We start from the raw sequence: 6432 nt of genomic DNA, 5'->3' as shown, positions 1-6432 counted from the left end.
TCTAAGCGGACCCATGGTCTAGCTCTAGTGAATTTAAGAAATTTATAAGATTTTTGTTTTGATTATTTTATTGACTTTCATTAAAAATATTAAAAAAAAAATGGAAAAACCAATTTTTATAGAACCCGAACTTGTTTTAGGTTATTAAAAAATGAAGAAAACCTCGCGCTCAAAAAAAGGGCGAGGAAGAAACACAATAAAATTTCAATAACCACAATTAAATATAGTTACTGGTGTGATAAATAAAATATTAAAATTTGAATTGATTCGGATATATGTATAGCTTACGCGATTTTGGCCAAGTTTAACAAAGCACACCAGTGGTTTCTTTCTCGTTCTAACCGGTGCCAGTTAGAAACACGAAAAGCCAAGACCTTCGTAGTAGAGGCCTTCCTCTTCCTCTGCTACCACCAACTCGTATAGCATCGAATACTGTCAGAGCCAGAGCATTTGCATCCATTCGAACGTCATGACCCAGTGAACGAAGCCATGGGAGTTTTATTCGCTGCGCTATGTTTATGTCGTCGTAAAGCTCACACAGCTCATTGTCCCATCGTTCAATGATACTCGTCATCGGTCACGTGTAAAGGTCCAAAATCTTTTGCAGAATCTTTCTCACAAACATTCCTAGTGACGCCTTTCCGGATGTTGACATCGTTCAAGCTTCTGCGCCATACGATAGGCTGGGCATGGTGAAAGCCTTATAAAGTGTTGGTTTGTTCGTTGAGAGAGGACTTTACTGTTCAATTGTCTACTTAGTCCAAAGTAGCACTTGTTGGCAAGAGAGACTCTTCGTTGGATTTCAAGGCTGACATTGTTATCGGTGTTAATGTTGGTTCCTAAATAAGTGGTGTCTCTTACAACCTCGAAATCATAACTGTCAACAGTGACGTGGGTACCGATACGCGACTGTCTCGACTGTTTGATTGATGACAGGAGGTACTTCGTTTTATCCGCGTTCTTCATCAGAACCATTCACTTTCCAGTTCAGAAAAGGTAGAACTAACAGCAGGGTTGAGCTTACATGGTTGAGCTTAGTCTATATACATATATAAAAATTAAGCCGAAAAAAAGTGTGCATTTATCCGGGGTAATCTCAGCAACGCGTGTAAGGAAAACAATGAAAGTTTCACACATTGTTGGTGCTGCTTTGGCAAAGGTTTCTGTGAAGTTTGGTTGAAATCCGATAACGCGTGTGTGGGCCGGTTAAATGTGGGTCGGTTAAATGAGTGTGTTTTTGCTATTTGCCGCACGTATTTTTTGTACCGCACATAGCATTCATTAGAATTGAATACATTTTGGTCGTGTGTATCCGGGCCGATTATTATGAAATTTGGTATATATATATATTTTTCCACGGTGAAGGTTAGTATTATATGCTTATTGATTCCACTCGCCACCAAGTGGCGCTGCCGAAGGCCAAAACGAGGATGTGTTTTTACATTGTGGGTATCAAATCAAAGCTACTAATGAGTGCTTTAATACAGAGTATTTTTTAGATCTCTGAGGGACCAGGATCTCGAGATATAGCCGAAAAGGTGGACCAAGGTACCCTTGGATGTGTTTGTACAATATGGGTATCAGATGGAAGCTATTGATGAAAGCTTTTAAGTGAAGTTATTTTTACTGCCCGTTTCCGTGATAAAGAAAGGAGATGGAGCTGGAGATGGAAGTGGAGAAAGGAATAGCTACAGGAAGAGGAAGAGGAAGAACACTTATTATTAAAAATTAAAAACAAAAATTCTAAAAAAATTTTAAAATGTTACATATACGCTTATTATATAAACGTTAATCTGAAGTCAGTTATAGTGAAAAATTCATTGTATCATTGCCGGCGTGATTGGTGATCGTTTCCTTAATTTTTTGCAGAAAGGTTATGCTAATATGAGATATTATCTAAATCATTAATATATTTACGTATTACCTGTGTACTCACAAATATACGGTTGAAGCAAATATATGTCAGTTTTTTTACTTCACCTGGAAAAGTTTATATAAATTTAAGAAGAGTAAATATAACATATTTTATATCAGACTTCACGCAAAAAAGTCATTTGCACCTGAACACATAGCTGGGTTAAAGCGGGGGGGAATAGAACAGTTCTCTTCTCCTTCTCCGCTTTTTGGCACACGTAATTGTATGGGATGAGTGCACGATGGCACGTAAAAAGTCACTGGAAGCGCTTGCTAGGACATTACGAGATTTACATAGTAAAAATGAAATGTTTGGTCGTGCCTTAGTGCTGCTGGCAGGTGATTTTAGACAAACACTGCCTATTATTCCTCGAGCAACTGTAGCAGATGAATTGGTTACATGTTTGAAATCATCATATTTGTGGAGACATGTTCAAACACTCAAACTAACTACAAATGTACGTGTTCTAATACAAAATGATCCATCATCTGCTGAATTTTCACAGCAATTATTGGATATTGGAAATGGCAAAGTTCCTGTCGATAATTTAACTGGCTTAATAACTTTACAACCAAACTTTTGTCAAATAAGTCAAACGAAAGAACAGTTAATTCAAAGTATTTCCCCAAATTTGCCTCAAAATTACAAAAATCATGATTGGCTTAGTGAACGAGCCATCATGGCTGGCAAAAATAAAGATGTGAATGAAATGAATGCGGATATTTTGGCTAACATGCCAAGTCCAGAACAAACATATTGATCCGTTGACACTGTTACAAATCAAGATGATACTGTAAATTATCCCACTGAATTTTTAAATTCCTTTGATTTACCTGGATTACAGCCACACATGCTAAACTTGAAAATAGGAGCACCGATTATTAACATAATTGATTGAGAAACATAAATCAACCACGACTATGTACTAGCACTCGATTAACAGTTAAGGGGGGAAGCTGGTCTAGAATTTTGAAAAAATCGAAAAATTTTTTTTTGTCTTAAAAGGTGCTTTAGGGTCTTAGAAATAATATACCAAATGAGGGATGCCAGCAAAAATGTCTAAATGCCCAAATTTTTCATTCGACGGCAGTGCCTCGCAGGTATGCCCCGAACGCTACTTACAACTTTAAACGCGTTTTTCTCGAAATCACTTTTTTTAAACTGGCCGAAGACATAACTCGAACAAATCTTTACCGATTCTTACGAAATTTTGACAATACATTCGAAATACCTTTCTCCGGAGACGTACGTAGGATTTTTTATTTATATTACATATTTTTTTTTTTAATCAACAATTTTACGTCGTTCTTTATAGTGAAAATTGTAACTTTTTGTTCAAACGTGCACCATTTCGCGAAAAAACAAAATATCGAAAAAATCCTACGTACATCTCTTTCTGTTGTTATATAGAAACTAAACAAATTTTATTTTTTGATCCAGGACAAAAATTAAGGAGTTTACGTCTTCGGCAATGGACCCACTAGAAAAAAAGGCGCCTTAGGAGAACTGCTGGACAGCGGCCATTTTGAAATTAATTCAGACGAAAAATTTTGTATTTGTACCATGAAAGCTATATTATTAAACCTATTTCACAGATTTTCGATTGATTCCTTTGTTGAGTCAAAATAAATTCATAAAATATGCCCATTTTTTGCGCTCTAGACCAGCTTCCCCCCTTAAGCGATTGATGAATAACGTCATTGAAGCAACAATTTTGAATGGAAAATACTCTGGTGAAGACGTTTTAATACCACGAATACCAATGATAATATCGGATATGCCGTTTGAATTCAAACGTCTTCAATTTCCTGTTCGCCTTGTATTCGAGATTACTATTAATAAGTCACAAGGCCAAACTTTATCAATTTGCGGTATTGATTTAGAATACCCATGTTTTTCTCATGGTCAACTTTATGTTTCATGCTCAAGAGCTGGTAAGCCATCGGTATTGTTCATTTATTCAACAACGCATGGAAAAACGAAGAATATTGTATACCAAAGAGCATTACAATAAAAAAAGTAATAAAGTAAATCACATCAAACGTTTTTTAATTGCTACTACTACTTAAAACTTCTTTCATTACTATTCATGCGCGAGAATTTTTATAAAATACACACAGTATTTTTCGGCTTAATTTAATTAATTAATCTAGATTTTTTTAAAGACGACCAGCGGAACGGGCGGGATTTCGCTAGTTATGAATAAGTATGATACATATCTTTTTGAAACATTCGCTGTCACTGAAAAAGATGCAGAACTCCAAATGTATTAAATAATAGTATTATTACAAAACTTTAGTAGTATATCACCACACGCATAATATTTCAAAATATTAAAAAATAAAAAAAGTTTGTTTGTTAAGGGCCGAGGTATTTACAGGTTTTAATTCCAGAAGGTAGATGATGAGACGGTTTTTCAAATATTACAAGCGTTGCTATTTATATTTCTGACCATGGGCACTTCTAGTATTGTCAAGCACCACGAGCATGCATCGCTGTTCGCTCACCTACGAATTCCGGGAAGTTCATCCAAAATCAGTTTTTGTGCGAGATGCCCATGATGGTGTGCCCATATTGGATCCCACACAGTCTAAAAAACGTCTGGAAACACGACTGGTTCAAACAAATGCGAAACGAAGAGGTTAGTGAGATATGCGATACACAAGGCATTGTTAGATATTGGATATATGCAGCCGAAGACGAAGAAGAGAATGGAAAAATCACGTGCTACATATGCCTGACAATAGGTTGGCTAAATCAGTAATGATGGGAAAACCAATGACTGAAAGGCCACCCGGACGCCCTCCCAAACACTGGAATGAGTGTTGGACATCCAGTTCTATCAGTAACTAATATTTTTTATGTGCATACAATATAATCCAAAGAAATTGTATCTCTTGTACAAAAATTGTTGAACAACAGGATTTAATCCCAAATATTTATTAGAAGAAAAAAAAGAAGTTATACGTTATGCGTAACGTATGACAAGTAATGGCCTTAATGATTGAGCGGGGTGGACGGATATTCACTACATATATTATATAAGTAGACAACATGTAAAATTTAGCTTTGGCTTTTTGTAAAACTGTGTACATTTGAAACAATATTTTCATTTAACTCCTTATTGAACACCTTTTTAACATTTCCGGTTGGGCACCAGTGTCTGATTTTTGTCGTCCTGTTCGAGGATCCTTTCTAAAAGGTTATGTCCATAAAATTAAATTTTAGGAAGCTACCTCGAAACTCAAGTCGTTAGCTATAGTAGAAATTGAAAATTCACGTCCAAAGTTGAAAAAACCAGATCCGGGTGTCCAACGGGAGGTTAATTTTGTCTAAAAATCTACAGGGAATAGTTATGTGTATATGGCAATCAATTTGGTCACATCTACAGACATCACCACCGGTACCTTTAATTTGAAATAAGTATTGTATTTTTTTTCATAGGTTTATCTTGGGGGGATTTTATGGATTGTTTTAATTTGAGTGTCGAATGGCATCTATAAAACCACGTTATATTATTTCTACTTAAAAAACATTTTTTAAAATGTGATGGTCTTGATGTTCAAATTCATTAGATTCCCATGTTGGTGAAGTAAGTGTTCGTTTGAAGTAAAAATTGCGTTAAGGCAAGCAACGCCAAATAATTTATGATTTAAATAACACTCTATGAAGTTCATATTGACCTCTAATGTCTGAATTCTTCACTCGGAGCTGATCGTTGTCTTACCTATTGCCTGATTTGTCAGCACGTAAGCCTCAGTAAGATCAGATTTTCGAGATTAAGGATTTTTTCTGCCTCCAAGTTGAGCCCTGATGCAATTATCTTGCAATACCTTAAACAATTAGAATTGGAGCTTTTCTAATTGAGATACGACAACTTGTATGTATTTGGATATTTCTTAAAATACTGCGATTCATTTCTACTCTTCCTTATAAACGGCGTGTTGAGAGTATATAACACTTTGGTTTCACTGATGGACGTTTTTACAGCGATGGCACTATATTTTCCTTTAGTCATTTTCCTATTCACTTCTAGATTCCTTTCCCTAATCGTAGGGATGAAAATCGGTATTATCAACAGTGTATTTCTGCAATGAAAAAGATCCTCATAAAAATATCTGCCGTTCGGAGTCGGCTTAAAACTGTAGGTCCCTCCATTTGTGAAACAATATCAAGACGAAAGCCACAAATAGGAGGAGGGGCATGTCAAACACCTAACAGAAGTATACGCGCCAATTGCTTATGTATTTTTTCAGAAATTTATTTTCCTTCGAACCATATTTGAGTAGTAGTTATCTGTATTAGTTGGTTAGGTTAGGCTATGGTGGTTGCCATTCTTCATAAGGGTGTGAATGGGGCTCACTTATTTCTTAAGAGTCATTTTGATACCATCAGTTTGGACTCAAGTTCCTTCTCTAATTCCCAATGTGGTCAAATCACTTCTTCTCTCGGATAAAAGATGAAATACGGTAGATGGCATCCGATTCCAAGTCTGCTAGACATCCAAATAAGTAAGA

This window comes from Anastrepha ludens, chromosome 2, assembly GCF_028408465.1.
Source record: "Anastrepha ludens isolate Willacy chromosome 2, idAnaLude1.1, whole genome shotgun sequence".
Lineage (NCBI taxonomy): Eukaryota > Metazoa > Arthropoda > Insecta > Diptera > Tephritidae > Anastrepha > Anastrepha ludens.
Note: the sequence above shows the minus strand (reverse complement) of the source record.